At 51.2% G+C, this 16,342-nt stretch overlaps 2 long non-coding RNA genes across 2 annotated transcripts; both read right to left on the bottom strand.

Moving 5' to 3' along the window:
- Nucleotides 1–212: 212 nt before the first annotated feature.
- LOC144286905 (uncharacterized) lies at nt 213–5,655 on the bottom strand. The gene is made up of 3 exons (XR_013354854.1): nt 5,529–5,655; nt 2,073–2,498; nt 213–799 (listed from the first exon to the last, which is right to left on the bottom strand). It is a non-coding gene; the product is annotated as an uncharacterized LOC144286905 (long non-coding RNA).
- Nucleotides 5,656–8,840: 3,185 nt separating this feature from the next.
- LOC144286910 (uncharacterized) lies at nt 8,841–11,118 on the bottom strand. Its single transcript, XR_013354861.1, has 2 exons — nt 10,721–11,118; nt 8,841–9,954 (listed from the first exon to the last, which is right to left on the bottom strand). It is a non-coding gene; the product is annotated as an uncharacterized LOC144286910 (long non-coding RNA).
- Nucleotides 11,119–16,342: the final 5,224 nt, after the last annotated feature.

Below are 16,342 nucleotides of genomic sequence, written 5' to 3'. Positions count from 1 at the left end.
ATAAGACATGAAAAACGTCTCCGCCGTATCTCGTTTCCACTAAGGAAGAGCAAACCTTTGAGGATGCGTGTGTGTGTGTGTGTGTGTGTGTGTGTGTGTGAACATGCACTTGAGTAGGTGGGGAATCCTCAGCCCTGCAGGTGGAAAGAGCACCGGAGCCAGATGGCGTGACCCAAGGCATCAGGTAGGGGCGACGCTGGGAGACGGAGCATCACTCCAGAAGGCAGGCAGGGGTGGGGTGGGGGAGCGCAGGGGGCAGGTGGGGAGAAGCAGGGCGGCAGAGCAAGCCTTCCAGGGCAGGATGAAAGGCCTGGGGTGCCTTCTGGGGCTCCCCTGCCTACGTGCCTCTTGTGTCCTTGCTGCTGTGGTTTTCTTATCCAGTAAGTCCAGAAACATCGACCCTTCAGACCCTTCAAAGAAGAAAAGGTCCTTTCATTTGACTCTCAGGGGCTGGCCCCCCAGGGCAGTGCCTGCGGTGACACCTGAGTGCCAGTGGGTATCACTTGAAGCAGTGTCTCTGGTGGAGGGAGCATGCGTGCCTTCAGGCCCAGCCGTGGCAAGGATGACGGTGGCGATGAAGGGCTGCTGCTGCCCGCTGGAAGGCAAGAGAGAAGGCAGGCACATGGCAAACGTGGGGACCCGACTCGGCCAGGGTGACGTTATTTACTTTCTGCTGGGCCAGGTGTCTTTGGGGAGGGACTTTCTGATAGACCCGGTGAGAGAGCTGTTTCCTTTCTAGAGCTGGCCACCGGACTGTGCTTTTCTCCCTAGGACTTGCTGTCTGAGGGGTCTCTCCATCCTGTGTGACAAAGTGTGGGAGAGAGCTCAGTTTTAGGGCACACGCACGTGTGCACACACACCCCCACACGGGTTGTTAACACAATTCATCTCCAGTTGAGATGGGAGGCGGCCACAGCCTGTGAGAGCCACAGGTGGCAGATGGAGATGGCCCCTTGCATACCCCCAGGTCCCACCCTGAAAACCCACGTCGGGGTTGGAGGGGGTCCCCACATTCCCCTGATGTTCCCACAGGTGACTCTGCTCAGTGGGGACCATCACCTCTTTCATCCTTACGATGCTGGTGGCTGGCCTGAGGACTTACCGCCAGGTTGGAGTTCCTGGCCTTTCTTTTAGCTCTAAAAATGACCCCCCCACCGGTGCTAATTTGGGGAGGCATGAGGGAAGTGGTCCTGGGGGGATGTTGGCATTTCCTATCGCTCTTGGGTGGTGAGGCTGAGGCTGCTGTTGTGTCAGCAGGAGCCTCTCGCGGGCCTTTCCCGGAGACCCCTGGGCACCCCTGACACACACATCAGCAGGTGTGTGTCAGTGATGCAGGGTATTCCAGTAATGCTGCGTGTGATGCCCAGAACGGTACTTCATAGAAACAGTGAGAGGCTGCCCTCCTGGGGCTTAGAGTCAAACACTCATGTAAATCCCATAAGCAATAGCTTGTGTTTATTGCCCGTGTGCTGTGCCCAGATGGTGTTTTGCATGGGTTCTCCTGAGACCTTTCACAATTCCGGGCGGATGGCTAGGTATCATTGACATGGTGGGAATGCAGAAGCATATTCAGAGAAGTTAAGCAACTGGCCTGAGGTCACACAGCTTGTTTCGGGCAGAACTGAGAACCTGATTCTCATCTATCTGTCTGCCTCTCCAGAGAGAAAGTGCCCTTCCTGCTCAGCGCCAGGTGACACTGGGGGCCAGAGCCAGGGGTCTGCCCCCCCCCCCACCGGAAGGGCTCATATGCTCAACTTGACCCCCTTGAGAGCCTGCTGCAGCTAGAAATGCCCCGTGGGACTGACACCGCAGCCCACTGCCCTGCTCCCCGGGGATGCTGAGGAAGGGGGAAGTGTCAGCTAGCCCTCTGGGCAATGATGACAGAGGAGCATGTGGTTGTCTTCTGAGATCTGATCTTTGCTGTCTGGCAGTTGTTCAAAAACCAGCCGGACAGCTACGTGCTGTGGTCAGACCCCTCTGGGGTTTCTGCTTCCCCATGGGATCTGCAAGCCGGAAGGTGTCTAAGACACAACCCACTGACCTGCCTCGTGGTGACAGCCATGTGCACATACCTGAGTCCATTCATCCCTGGATGTCGCAAACAGGAAGAGTTCGCTGCCTTCCTTCCCGCCTGCTGCCTCGGGTCCCGGGGGCTGACTTCACCTGCCCGGGGTTCTCCTGCTTGTGGAGCCTCTCTTCTCCTCGGAGCGAGGGACGGAGAAGCCAAGATGACCTTGCTTGGGCTTCGGACTCAAGCCTCGGGTGAATACACGTGGGCCTGCACCCCGGCCTGCCTCTCCCCGAGCTCCTTCAGCCTTCACGTAGTAGAGGTCACCTTCTGCAGACTGCAAGTAAGCGCGAGTGGAAGGCAGAGCAGTTGTTTGCGGGGCGAGCTAGCTTGTCAGCGGAGCCTCTGCTTGAGCAACTCGTGGCCCAGCACCACCCCGCAGACTGCCCCGGGGCGGGGGTGCAGGTCTGACACTTGTAAACATCCGCACCTGGAATGAGTTTGGATACCTGTTTTGTGTTTGAGAAAGAAAACCTCTTATCCGCAGATCTCCACGAGAGGAATTTATTCATTTGTTAATTTATTCAACAAATATTTGTTGGGCCTGCACTATCGGCCTGGCAGGTGCTGTGTGCCCGGGCTACAAAGATGCATGCAGATACGTGCCTTCCAGGGCAGGGCTCAGATAGTCGGTAGGCAGACCTGTGGGCCAGAAAGTGGTGTGTGGTCAGTGGCTGGGGAGGGAAGTGTGGGGCTCCTGGGGGTCCGCCCGGCCATATGGGACGCAGTCAGCGGGAAGACGCGGCCAGGGAGTTTCGTTCAATGGGCTCTAAAGGACGAGAGTGTTCCACGAGTGTTGGATGGAGGAACTGAGTAGGGGAAGGGCATTCCAGGCAGAGGGAACAGCGTGTGCAGAGGCCCCGGGGCTTAGAAGAGAGGTTAAGGGATAGTGAGTGGAATAATAGGAACGCCCGAGCTTCAGCTTTGGGGACGAGAACACGCAATAGTGCAGGTAAAGTGCACAGCGCAGTCCTAGGAAGTAATGCTCTAAAGAAAGGTCTGCTTTTACCATCTTTCTGCTATTAAAATAACATCATCCCTTCCCTCTTCACCACTTGTCTGAGGTTTTTTTTTTTTTTTTTGAAGATTTTTAATTTATTTATTCATGAGAGGCACACAGAGAGAGGCAGAGACATAGGCAGAGGGAGAAGCAGGCTCCTCGAAGGGAACCCAACGTGGGACTCGATCCCAGGACCCTGGGATCATGACCTGAGCCAAAGGCAGACGCTCAGCCACTGAGCCATCCCGTCAGAGTTTTTCTTCCTTCGTTTTGGACCCCTAACGTACTTTTTTGTGATAACACGAGAAACGTTATGATGACCGTTGTCAAAGGAGAACCTGACATCAGTACTGTTTTCGTGACACTTCGGATGTATTTTGAACATGTTCACGGAGTGTGTTGTTTTGGACGGACGTGACAGGTCCCCTTTCGAGAGCGATGGTGATAAAGTGTGGCTGGGATCCGAGTTTTGGAGACGTGGCATTATTACGGATGACCGGCGGGCTTGGACGCAAGAAAGAAATGTGTTTTTAAATTGCTTCTCACGCCTTCTGTGCTCTCACGCACACTGAGTTAGGCTAATAACCTCTCAGAAAGCGTTCCTACGTATCTCAGGGTTGGGAGGGCGGTGGGGGGGGCTTTATCTGGGGGGTGCTGAGGTCGAGGGACAGGCCAGAGTGGGTGGATCCGACGGGAGCTTGAAATTGAGACACACAGCCAAGGTACAGAAGACCATCTCTTCCTTTAAATGATTTTCAATTTTTTTTTTTTTTTGATTTTCAAATTTTAACATCGAAAGCCTCCTGGGAGATTTTTAGACACGGACAGGCAGGGATCGTCTCAGGATGTCTAGCGACTTGGCCCGGACATTTCTTTGCAGCCTTGGCTGTTTCTTTGCAGCCTTGGCTATTTCTTGGAAGTCACCTTTATTGATTCTCAGAATTCCTGGGAATTCTGCAACCTATTCCCCCGTGAAATGTCACATTTCACAGTATACCCATTGTGTGTTTCCAGTGCCCTCTTATCCCAAACCCCAGCCCCGCCTGAGAAGTTGCAAAGGGCGCTTCCTTCCTGACCTCCCCTCTCTATTAAATTAATTAATTAAAAGGCAGGGACCCTCGTAGCCAGAGAACATTCTCCTTTTCTTTCAGCTGACTCCTGCCACTCAACAAAAATCTTCCCACCGTTTGGGTGACTTATGGGCCGCAACCGGCAACATTGTTTCGGGCTTCGTTCTTAACATCTTGGGGCTCCAGATTAGCTCCAGCAAAGAGACTTTGTCTGTCTGTCTGTCTGTCTGTTTGTTCATAAAGTGCCTGCGTGGGTGGAAGGGAGAGGACCTCCCTTTTCTCTTGAAAGGAGCGAGATGGAAATGCAAGGAACAGGATGGCCAGGGAGTCCACCTCCTGCAAGATAATCAAAATGAAAGAAAGAAACAAATGCATTGACAGAGAATTACTTTGAAGCATCAGGATTTGGGCCAATGGGGGAGTCGTGTTTTCCAGTACAAAGAATAACCTCATGTGCGTCCTCCCTCCGCTTGGTGTATCTCTTCTGCTGCCTCTTGGTCCACAGCAGAAAAAAAAATATTAGGGAATATTTTCTCTGTCCCCCAGCCCCCCTGTGAGATGATGTAAACACCGAGTCTCACTGGGTCCCTCGGTGGGCCGTGCAGACCCAGCATTTCCCAAATAGCAGAGGGACAAGAGACGAGGGGCGGGAGGTTCGTCCTGCCAGGGTCGGGCAGCTTCGGGCATGTTTCAGAGGCCACCTGTTACTCTCTTCACTGTCCTTCCATTTTCCAAATTATCAGGTTAAGTAAGAGCAAAGCGAAAGATGCCTGGGTGGCTCAGCGGTTGAGCATCTGCCTTTGGCCCAGGGTGTGATCCCGGAGTCCCGGGATCAAGTCCCGCGTCGGGATCCTCGCAGGGAGCCTGCGTCTCCCTCTGCCCGAGTCTCTGCCTCTCTCTCTCTCTGTGTCTCTCATGAATAAATAAATAAAATCTTAATAATAAAAAAGAGCAAAGGAGGAAGCACGCTGGAGTGTGTGCACATCCACTACCGTGGGTGGCTCTGAGAGTTGATGAAGTTGACTCGGTATTTATTTTAAGGTTGTTTCTAGAATGGAAAGTGCGCGGGTTGATAGCTTCTTGTTTTGCAGAAACCATGAATGGACTTATCTTTAACGGTGCCTATCTACACACGAATCTTGCTGCTCCTGGTGTGTGTGTGTGTACACCTGAGCCCATGCTTCCTGGCTGGCATATCTGTGTGCAAACATGTGCGAGACTATAAATAAAAGCCAAATGAATGCCTTTGACTAAAACGTGAGGGCTACTCTTTCTATTTTATGCAGTAAATGAGGCTCGCAAATCCCCTTAGGAGACCAAGCCTGGGGGGAACAGCAGCTCTGGGAAGGGGCTGGCAGAGGGTGCGGGGGGTCCCAGGGCCTCTGTTTACCTGTGGGTGTCTTTTCCTTGTATGGACTTGAAGGATGACTCCTCCTTTGATGCTCCAAGGTAACAGGGTATGAGCCTCAAACACAGACTGGTCGTTCTGCCATGCATCTTCCTAGGGATGACACCTGTAGGTTTCTTTCTTTCTTTTTTTTTTTTTTTTTTATTCATTCGTGTGTGTGTGAGAGAGAGAGAGAGAGAGAGAGAGAGAGAGAGAGGCAGAGACACAGGCAGAGGGAGAAGCAGGCTCCACGCAGGGAACCCGACGTGGGACTCAATCCCGGGTCTTCAGGATCAGACTCTGGGCCGAAGGTGGTGCTAAACCACTCAGCCAACTGGACTGCCCCACCTGTAGGTTTCTGAGGCCACCAGAAGGGTTGGAGGGGCTGCGCTGTTGGAGGGGCTGCGCTGGGGACTGGCCTTTGTGAGCAGCTGTAGTAATTAGAGTGAGCATTGTTTGAGCACCTGTGGTGTACTGAGCCCTGGGCTCAGAAGCGTTATCTCACTGAGCACCCAGAGGACCCTGGGAGGTAGGTCAGATTGTCCCCAGTTTACAAGCAGAGACAGGCCCTCCAGGAGGGCCACCACGTGGAAGCAGCATCCCCCAGATGGAAGCAAGGCCGGGATAATAGTCCGGGGTGGCACAGTGCAGAGCCTGCATGCATCTGGAGTCCTTTCCCTTCCTTCAGAAACGTCAATGCCCATTGAATGAATGAAATATTACGTAAGTCAGAGAAGTCGAAACACTCTCTCCAAGTGTACAATCTAGACATTAGCTGTGCACCTTTAGGCAAGGTATTTAGCTTCTCTGTCTCTGTCTCTTCACTTGTACGATGGGCAGATTATAGTTAGCACACACACTTATGAGGATTAATGGGGTAATGATCACGAAGCACTCGGGACAGGGGTGCTGGGTGGGGTGCTGTTAGGGGGATGATGGCCACGGTTACCAGGAGGTGCGGTGGGTGACGAGCTGAGGATGACATGCGGGAGGTGAGAGCAGACAGGAGCACCAGCTGATGGGTGGCTGGTGTGCACCAGGTCGGGCTTCCAAGAAGGGAGGATGACACAGGTGAGCCACAGGGGCAGGGACAACACGTGGGGGGTGACAGGAGGGAGATGGGCCCTGCCAGAGAGATCCAGGCCGCGCACGACCTCTAAGAGAGTTGTTACACCAGAGATGGGGTGAACCCAAGAGGGACGCTGCTTCCCTAGCTGTCTGGGAGAATGCCAGGCAAAGAGAGTGCGTGACACTTTGCTGGGGCGGGAGGGCTGTGGGGTGGGGGTGGGGAGGCAGGGGTGGGGTGGGAGGGGGAAGAGGCTCCAGATCAGTGGCTCTGAGCTGAAGACACATCAAATAAATGGAAGCTATTGGGTTTGTGAGGGAGCGGCCTGGGAGTTGAGACCGCGGAGGGAAAGGTGAGGCGAGCTCTGCAGGATCTCAGATCCAGGACCCCTGGGCAGCGCAGTACTGTGTTTCCTTTCTGTGGGTGCAGGTGTGTTCTATAGGTGGGTATGGAGTTGAGGGGGACAAGGAGTGGGGGACACCTCCCAGGTTAGGTAGATGGACTGCAAGGGCTACTTAGAAGCAAGATGACATCGGGAAAGTGGGCAAAGGTAGTTGGTGGAGTGCCGGGCGTGAGAGGGGGGCCTGTGAGTTCAGGCAAGATGAAAGGTGATCACAGAGGGAGCTGGGCATGAGATGGATCCGTCTCAGGGAGACCTCTGTGTCTACACCCCAGAGCCAGCCTTCTGGCTTCCTTTGACTCAAGTCGTGGTCCTGGGGTCCTGGGATCGAGTCCCGCATCGGGCTCCCCATCTTCCCAGGGCCCATCCCTTTCTGCGGAGATGCTTATGGAGCCAACTCTGAACCCCAGCCCTGGAGCCGGACTCTGGGTCTGAATCAGACACGTGCTTGTACTGAGCCAAGCGCTGAGCGTGACCCACACCAGGATGGTCACTACATAAAATGAAAGCATTCCATTTCCCGGAAAGAACGTTAGCAAGACCACCGGGCACACAGAAGAGGAACGTACATGAGACCAAGACAACAGTTTCCTGGTTGTGTGGCGGGGGGATGAGTGGTGGTGATGGAGGTGGAGAAAGGGAGTCTGGAACCTTGCTCACACTTCCGACGGTTGTACGGGGCTGAGAAATGCGGCAGGCAGCCAAGTGTCCTGATTTCAGGAAATACGATGGTTCTTTTTGGTGTGCTTCTGGATGGTAAGAAGCCTCAGGTGCATTTGCATCCCCAGTTGTGCAGATGGGTGAACTAGTTTTCCACCATGTGGGCATCTGCAGTAGCTGCTGGCGTGTTGCTTGGGTGAAGGCTGGAGCTTTCCTTTTTTTGGGGGGGGGGGGTTGGTAAGGCTGGATTCATAGCTGGAGCTTTCATAGCAAAGATGGCCCAGGTAGAGTACATAGATGGCCCCAGGCTAAGAGGTACAGCTGTCACACAGAGTTTGGGTTCAAAAATGGCCCACAAAGGGTAGAAACCATGGGCTGAAACCAACAAAGACGCAACTCTGCAATGTTAGGTCCTACACAATTGTATAAGGGAGAAGGAGTGATTCTTTGGAAGTTAGTCATATGATTAATATATCAAGCTGATATTTTTATCAAGCATCAAGAGAGTCAACAGTGTCCAGATAATGAAAAGTGTAGTCAAACAATTCTGGGCCACACAGAGCTCTAAGGGTAGTTGGTTATTTCGGGGTCCTATAAATTGGAGTGTATCAGGAGGAGGGTGGCCAGCTCAGGGGGGGGGTGTGTGATAAATCATACTGCGAAAGAAAGAGTTGTCATATCGCGGTCATCTGATATATCTTATGTGTTGAATGAGTGAATCATCTAAATGAGACAATACGTATGGATTTTGCTACCTGAAAAGTTGCCATGTTGGGAAGAGAATGTGTATGCCACGTCCTCCTATGACGCAAGAAGAGAACCACCTTTGTTACAGTTCTTGAGTGACAGATTTCAGCACGAATTAGGGGAGAGTTTGGTGAGAATCTCTAGTTCCTTTTGTCATGTGCTTCCATCTACTGCCTTGCAAAACCCATCCAAACAGGAAATAAGCTGCTTGACTACGGTCTCGATTAACTTTCCTTCGTCCAGGTGACCTGTTGGTAGAGCCAGCTTGGATAACAGGAGTGTGGGGCTCAGGGGAGGGGAGGTAGGAGCTTGGGAGAATGCATTAACTGTTGATTGGAACCTTTTCTAACAAACGGCTTGGCTCTCGTTGGGCGTGAAATAAACCTGTGGGGCTTAAAAAAAAAAATCTGTGTGTGTGGAAAAAAAAAAGAAATAAAAAATCTCTGTGCGTAGACCTTTTATTAAAGAATACCGCATATAAAATAAACAAATATGAAATGTAGAGCTTAATGAGTTTTTACATACGCATGCCTCCGCGTAACGACCATCCAAATCAAGATACAGACTATTTCCAGCAATCTGGAAGGTGCTGTCTTGCCAATCCCTCCCCACTTCCCACAGATAAACATTTCGTGGTTAATTGTAGTGTTCTGTTGTGGAAAGGAAGGCTCTCACGCTCACAGCTAGATGGTCAGCAGATGAGCCCGGCCAACAAAGAGAGAAGCATTGGCTTCTTGTGGAGATGTGTCTAAAAGGAAATTAAAATGGAGCTACATTTTGAGGTCGCATGAATCTTGGTGGATCCCAGGACCTTTCTTTGGCTGAGATATTTAGACACTGTTTTAAGAAAACTGTTTTGCTCGTGTGTAGACTTTTATCTGGCTGGGTTTCTATCCGGATGGTTTTCCTTTCTACTTATCTGACAAACCATAAATTTTATTTCCTTTAAGGGCAAAACCAACCCTTGCGTGCGTTCATGGCCCAGGTTTTAAGAGCCGGCCGCCCTTCCGATCCTGTATCTCTGGTTAAACACATTTTTCTTTTGCTTGGATCCACTTGGCAGACCATGGGGGCCGACGATCTGTAGTCCTCTGTGGAGAACTCCTGCCCACCCTGTGGGACAAGAGGAAGCCCCATTCCAGCTCATTCCACTCTGGTTGCCACGTCTCTCCGGCTGGAAGCCTTCCTCCTGGACACCGGAGTGCTTTACCTGACCTCTGTCGCTTGTCCTCGCTTGTTTTGTTCTCCTTTCTTGGTTTTTAATTGATTTTCCTCTGGCTCCTTTAAAGAGCGGCAGGTAGTTGGACTTGGGACCATTCATGTGCCACCATCGCTGTTGAGCTTCATGGGTCCGTTTGTGTCCAGCTCTGCAGCCTGCTTTCTGGTGAGCTGCAGGTGATCGGTTGACGAAATGAGAGAAGTGTCAGGATGCCGGGAGGGGGTTAGTGCCCCGCGTGTTATCTCCTTGTCTCGTGTTTGTGATGTTAGAGACGCGGGGGGTATAAGCACCAAGACTTGGAATTGGCGTCTTTTGAAGGACTTTCCTGCTTCTTGCCCTATCGGGAATAAGGTGGTTGAAAAATGTAGCTTTCTCTTTGAGCTTAGAGGATTCTTTCTTTCACTATTTATTTACCTAGAGTTGTGGTAACATACTTAATATAAAATGAACCATTTTAACCCTTTTTATGTGTACCATTTGGTGTCATTAAGGACGTTCACGTTGTTGTGCAAACATCACCACCATCCCCCCACAAAACTTTTACCATCTTGCAAAACTGAAACTCTGTCCCTGTTAAAGAGTAGCTCTCCATTCCCAGTGCCCCGTCAACCACCATTCCACTGTGTTTTCTCTATGATTTGACTATTCTAAGTGCCTCATTTAAATGGAATCAGACAATATTTGCCCTTTTGTGACTAACTTATTTCCCCGAGCGTAACGTCCTCAGGGTTTACCCACATTGCAGCATGTGTTAGAATTCCCTTCCTTTTCAGGGCTGAATAATGTTCCCTTATGGACATTTATGTATTTATTTATTTAAGATTTATTTATTTATTCATGAGAAACACAGAGAGGAGAGAGAGGCAGAGACACAGGCAGAGGGAGAAGCAGGCTCCATGCAGGGAGCCCGACCTGGGACTCGACCCCGGGTCTCCAGGATCACATCCTGGGCCAAAGGCGGCGCTAAACTGCTGAGCCACCCAGGCTGCCCGCGACAGACCATATTTAGAACCTAGTTTTTAATGCAAGGACATCACAGACCCAGTCTTCTTATTCTCACATGTCTGGAGCACCTACTGCATTCTTGACTACACGCCTGTTACCTTGTTGGGGGGCTTCCAGGTGTGGCTTCTGTGTTTCAGATGGAGAAGCAGAAGCATGTATGGGTGAAGCTGAGCTCTTTGGGGGGAAACAACCCCTCAAACTCCTCATTTCCCACGTTTGTTGCACAGAATGCTTTGAGGTATGGTCTAATACTTCTCTTCTTTTGGCAAGCCACCTTTCCTAGATTTATAGAAATATGACTAGGATTGTTTTCGTGGGCTTCAAAGCACAAACAATGATGTGTCTTAGGTGTAGGCTATTGGCAAGGCTGGTGGCATGTGGGGTCATTGTCCCCTAAATAAATATTGTCTGGAGACTTTTAATGTGATGTTTAAGATATATATCCATATATAGATATAGATAGATTTTTTTTTTTTTAGAGAGAGACTAAAGCACTATTTTAAGGGAATTGAAAATACAAAAAAAAGAAAGTGAACAAGCCAAAAGCCAGGCCCAGTTCTTCTGTTAATTCATTTTAAGACTCTAGAGAGGCTCTTCATTGTACTCCCTAGTTTTCTCCTTGGTCACATGGGAAGAATATTCCTACCCTCCTCCCACGTCATAGAGGTCTTCATAGGGAAGGATGGTTCAAAGCCCGTAAACCCTTTTTTTCCCCCAAAGATTTTATTTACTTACTTGAGAGAGAGTGAGAGAGCAAGCAGGAGCCCGACATGTGGCTTGATCCCAGGACCCTGAGATCATGACTTGAGCCCAGGGCAGATGCTTAACGGACTGAGCCACCCAGTTGTCCCTGAGCCCAGAAACCTTTTAAACAGGATTTCCTGTCAGTTCAAATGGAACTCCCAGCCCATCTTCAGCCCCTTGATCTGTACAAGGAAATGCGTGCTCGGGTCACGTGCACTAATCCACCTCCTGGTCTTCCCTGAAAGGCTTACCTTCCAAATCCATTCCTCTCTTCATCAAATAATCATCAATGGGTTCCTTTTTCTAGGCAATGCATTAGCATCCCAGTGAGAGAGAGGTGAACAAAATTTCAGATTAAGTGTATGTTGATCAAACTTTTCTGGGGAAAAAAGAGGATTCTGTGAAATCATACCTCCAGATTATTTTCATGCTCAGAGGCCAATTTGCACTATGCAGCCTCCCCTTCTCTCCCTTTCCCTCCACCAAAAAGCAAGAAAGAAAGAAGCTGTTTTGACTCTTAGCACCTCTTTGTCCTCTCCCTTTTTGAGAAAAAATATATTTTGAAGATTTTGTTTATTTATTCATGAGAGACACAGGCAGAGGGAGCAGCAGGCTCCCTGCAGGGAGCCTGATGTGGGATTTGATCCCGGGACTTCAGGATCACACCCTGGGCTGAAGGCAGGCTCCAAACTGCTGAGCCCCCCGGGGATCCCTAAAAAAAAAAAAAAATTATTGATTGATTCGTGAGAGACAGAGAGAGAGAGAGAGGTGGAGACATAGGCAGAGGGAGAAGCAGGGTCCCCGTGGGGACCCTGATGTGGGACTTGATCCCAGGACCTCGGCATCATGACCTGAGCTGAAAGCAGACACTCAACCACTGAGCCACCAGGTGTCCCTCTTTGTCTCTTTTGGATGAGTGTCCAGTGCAATCTTGATGCTCACAGATATTATCACTTCAAGACCTGGATGCAAACAATCTTTCTGTGCTTCTGTAGTTTTCTCTATCAAAGGAGAATATCAACAGGTTATAGATACTCAGGGCTTGGTGGTTGATCAACAGGTTATAGATACTTGGGTGGGGGCAGGGGGGACACCGGTGACATGGGGCAGATGGCTTTTGGTAGATCTTTGGTGCAGGGGTCCCTGCTCTCTGACAAAAAGAGACTATCTGAACCCAGACATTCCAAGTTCTTTTGGCAAATGGCACCTTCCCCTTGGGACTAAAGCGGTGACAGCCACAGCTAGTTCCCAGACCACCCGTCCCAGACTAGGTAAAGCTCACATGATCAATAGGTAGAGGGAGTCTTAAAGGTGCACTTTTCTGAATAGGGATACTGATTGCACCCTGAAAATAAGAGTTGGGGCAGAGATTCATGTGAAGGAACCCTTTTGTGGGATGATTTCTTGGCCCATAAGAGACAAACCTCATTGAGGTGCTGCTCAAAGTCATGCAAGAAGGCAAAATGAGTGACGGGTAACCTGGAAAGTGCTGGATGCACCTTGGGGAGACCTGCCTCTCCATCCTGGGGCCTCTGTTTCCCCATTGATGAAATGCAAGAGGTTGACCAGATGCCCCTATGGTTCTTTGGTGTCTGATCCCCGCACCATGGTTCTGGCAGTGTTTTCCAGCTCAACTCTTGGCCATACCACCTCCGGCCTGTAGCACGGTCTCTGGTACACGCCTTTGGGACCTGTTTGAAAGAGAGTGTTGAATACACAACCCTGAAGACTCTAACGAACCCTTCTAGGTAACACTTACTTCATTGCACTTTTAAAAATGAAAAAGAAAGAACACACCGCTTAGCAGACTCATGGTAATCAGGGCTGACAGATGTCACTCCGAATTTTATTATTTAAAGCCACAATGATTTTCCAAATAACCTGAAAATATATAATCCAACCTCAAAATAGTGTCCTGTAACACAGGCCAGGGAACCCTGTAGGAAATGAAGTCAGAATTTTGGCACCCATGATGTGGTGGTTCAGTGGCTTTGAACACTTTCACGTCCTCCCAGGAACAGAGCACATGGAGTCCTATCAAGTTGCTCGGCGTGGATGCCAAGCGCTCAGAACGCAGAGAGTGTCTTAGGTGTCTCACTCTGGTACCTAAGCCAAGGTGACACCTCTTCTAGTGCCCATGAGGAGCTTTCTCCCCATTCTATGAGAATAGGGGTGAATATAGAACAACCTTAACATGTTTAAAAAAAAAAAAAAGCACCTTTTAGCCTGTTAGTTATTCTACTGTATTCGGCATCTGGGCAGGTGGGTGGTACCGGCAGTTGTAACAGGGAACTAAAATGTATGGAGTAGGGGCCCCTGGGTGGCTCAGTGGCTGAGTGTCTGCCTTTGGATCAGGGCGTGATCCTGGAGACCTGGGATCGAGTCCCACGTCGGGCTGCCTGCAGGGAGCCTGCTTCTCCCTCTGCCTCTGTCTCTGCCTCTCTCTCTACATCTCTCACGAATCAATAAATAAAATCTTTAAAAAAAAATGTATCAAGTACCTACTGTGATCTCGGCAGTGTGCTTCATGTAACCCTTGTGTTGTTTATTGATTCCTCGTAGTTATTTAATGATGTATTAAACATTACTAATATTTGCATTAACTACATTAACACAGGATTGATGATAAAGTAATGCATTCGTTACATGGCTTTGTGGGAAACTACTGTCCCATTCGACAGATGAGGAAATCGAGGCCCAGGGAGGTTAGGGAACTTACCCCATGGATTACAGCGAGGAGATAAGGAGGCGCAGGGGCCTTTGAAGGCTGGGGGGGGGGGGGCGGTATTTGGGGTTTGGGAGCCGGCCTGAGTTTCAGTGCTGGCTGGGGCCCTGGGACAGTGGGTGGGACCAGGGAGCTGTCTTTCGAGGACCAGGAGACTGCAGAACTGGTCTGGTTTGAAGTGGGAGGGAGGACAGGCATCTGGGCCCCGTCGCCTGCGCCCCGCCCTTCCCACGGAGGCGTCAGAAGCCAGGCCCTCTGCCCCCGGTGGCAGCCCCTGCAGCACATCCCGCTGGATGCTATCTCTCCAGATTGATCTCCAGGAAGCATCTCCCGTGGCTTCCGAGCTGGGGCGGGGGGAGGCCCAGCATCTGACTGGCCGTTATTTGGTTTTCTCTGACTAGATCTTTGTTTCACTGAAGCCCTTGGTTGCTGAGGCTCCCGTGCCTCGGCTTAATCGCTGCCGCATGGAGCGCTAGCCTGGTTAAGTAAACACCGTTGGAATATTACCTGTCTGTTAACCTGTCAAAATTGCTTTACAGCCCCCTTTTATCTCCCCCCCCGGAATTTCCCCTGGAGTGGCCTGCTTGCTCTCTGGCTCCTTTGCTCGCTGCCCCTCCACCCTGCAAAGCCTCCCCACCCCCCGAAGTCATTAAATATTGTCGGAGTTCCGCCACTTACCGCTGCCCGGTTTGCCCGGTGCGGGTAGATTGCTGTTGACTGTGATGCAGACCGAGGACACCGGGCCCCCAGCCCCGAGCAGGGAGCCAGGATGCCCGCCGGGTGGGCCCCAGCCTGGGGGAGACTGCCCGGTCCCCCACGTTGCCTCCCAGCCGAGCCAGCCCTCTGCTTGGCGGCCTGACACCCCTCCTCCTCCGCTCTCTGTCCGCCCCAGCCTCTCCTTGAGCCCCGAGTTTATACCTTTGAGGGGCTTCGGGGAACATCCAGGTCTGAGTCTCCTCCAGGCCAATCCCCGGCCCCCATGGTTTGGTCTCCCGCTGTGGTGAATAAATTCAAGGATCCTTTGGAGAGTCACTTGTTGTTGATGATGATGTTACGGGAAAATACGTAGAACGTGAAATGTATCGTTGTAGTCATTTTGAAGCGCACAGCTCAGTGGCATCAGGTGCATTTGTTCACAGAGTTGTGCAACCCTCACCACCATCTAGTTCCAGAACTTGTGGAACCCACCCCACCCCTTTCCCCAGAAGGAAACCCCGTACCCGTTAGGTAGTAATTCTCCATGCCTCCCTCCCACCAGGAGCCCCTGGCTACTGCTCATCTCCTTTCCCGTTGCTGTTGCAGGTTTCATGGAAAGAGGGTCACACAATCCGTGGCCTTTTGTGGCTGGCTGCTTCCCCTAGCCTGAGGTTCTCGAGGTCCTGGAGATTGACTTTTGTCTTCTGCTCAGGGTGGGAGGACTGCCTCAAGGGACAGTGGGACAGTTGCTGGGAAACCTCTGGGTCCTGTTCGTGGCCGCCTCGAGCCTCTGATCTCTCCATCCCGGGGCCTTCCCACCAGAGCTGTTCGCTGTCTACTTGGGGGGGCCGTTGGGACTTTTAGTGAGGCCACGGGGCCTTCCCTCCCTGTGTGGCTGGGCCGAGGCGAGTCCGGAGCTCACCCAGGGCATGGAGAAGACCGTGCAAACGGGGACCTCTCTCGAGCAGCCTCCATCCTCGCGATCCCAGCCAAGTGCTACTCTCTTTTCATCCTCTGGATCAGGAATCCGATGGGTCCTGGGACCAGTTCCCTCTCGGGGCAGTGAGCGCAGGACGTTGCACGGAAGAGCCCCAGCTTTTTCATCAGTCAGGGGAACGACGTTAGGGGTGTGGGCTTCAGCGTCAGCCGGGCATGTGCGTCTTCCCTATGTCATCTCTTAGCCGCATGAGCTCAGTTTTTCCACCTGTAAAATAGGGATGACAATGCCTTTCCTTTGGGGCTATGATGATTACATGGTGATTGCATGCGGCACTGGCCATAAATCACTTTACACCGAGTGTAGTGCTTGACATTTAGGACATGTACAGTAATTGGTTATTGTTAATAAAATCCAGGATAAATTAATCAGTACCCCACCCCACATCAACCTCTGCCATTCTAGACTTCTGGCGGCTTCTAGAAAGTGCACAGGGCTTTGGGGCAGCACTTAATTGGGTGCGTTTGTCGGTTTTCAGGATTCTGAAAAGCTCTAAACCCGGGTCATGGCTTGGCCTGTGACAAGGAGAAAACCTTGCTCCTATTCAAGTCAGCAACA

This window comes from Canis aureus, chromosome 16 (genome assembly GCF_053574225.1).
Source record: "Canis aureus isolate CA01 chromosome 16, VMU_Caureus_v.1.0, whole genome shotgun sequence".
Taxonomy (NCBI): Eukaryota; Metazoa; Chordata; class Mammalia; order Carnivora; family Canidae; genus Canis; species Canis aureus.
Note: the sequence above shows the minus strand (reverse complement) of the source record. Positions and strands in the feature narration are given on the sequence as shown.